This window comes from Octopus bimaculoides, chromosome 16, assembly GCF_001194135.2.
Source record: "Octopus bimaculoides isolate UCB-OBI-ISO-001 chromosome 16, ASM119413v2, whole genome shotgun sequence".
Lineage (NCBI taxonomy): Eukaryota > Metazoa > Mollusca > Cephalopoda > Octopoda > Octopodidae > Octopus > Octopus bimaculoides.
In genome coordinates, this window is record NC_068996.1 from 18,213,064 (window position 1) to 18,214,257 (window position 1,194).

Consider the following 1,194-nt stretch of genomic DNA (forward strand, 5'->3'; position numbering starts at 1 on the left):
TATTGTGTGATTGACCGTTATTAAGACAAAAGAGCTATTAGAATGACCGCTAAGTGAGGGGAGGGAGTAAAGGTAAGGGAGTGAAAGTGTCTATAGTATTCGTGTAAGCGCGCAAGTCCATACATACGCATGTGTGCCCGCACACCCACGTACATATGTATATACTCATCCACCCTCACTTATGCTCACCCGCACATTTGCCAAAAAATATATACATACCCGCATACACGCTCGCACACACGCACACACAAAAATGTTCATACACACATCTATATATGCACATCCATAAGAAAAAACAGGGCTAAAGGCAAAATACAGAAAAAGTGTAAAAAAAAGCAATAAGAGTAAAACACGTCTATATATGCACGTACACACACACGTCTATATACGCACATACCCACACGCACACATCCACAAGCATGCACAAAAGGTTCCACATACACGTCTATATACGCACAGGAAAAATGCAGGGTGGAAGGTAGAATACAGAAAAAGTATGTGTAAAAAATATATGAGCAATAAGCCTATAAAACAGTATCTCTATAAATATGCAAAAAAATATAAAAAATTTGTAAGAAATATAAGTAAAAAGTATAGAGAGATTAAAAGCTTGTATGTGGACACAATATAGAAAGCAAGTCCTATTTGTAATCTTGGGGGGACCAAAAACGTAACAAATATTTAGCTACATGTGGACATAATCCGAAAAGTTCAGTTCTTGAATTTAGACATGTGGCGGGGTCTAGGCTGATTTTCCAGATGAACCATCTTTCCATATCACAAAGACCGCACTCTCCGCTGCCGTTGGTGTAGGGCTTACACTTGGCTAAGATCTTCCAATGGATGTTGTAACTGACATCTTTATCTTTTTAGGACCATATATGACTTTTTAATTTGGTCGTTTTCCTTTTATCCCAGTGCCTGAAGCTCAAGGTGTGATTATTGAACCTGGCCTTGAAATTACCCTCTGTGAGGCCCACGTATTTCTTCGTCAAAACTGTGTCCTTAGGGGGATATAGAGTCCACGGTGGCTTCATAAATGATGCAGGCTCCATTTAACGAGCACAAATTTTTATCCCTACATGAACAGCTGGTGTCATATTGTGGTTTTTGTGTGTTGTGTGCGATTATAATTTTAAAATTTGTAGTTGAGCTGAAACTGATTTTTAAGTTATGTCTATTGAAGAGCTTTCT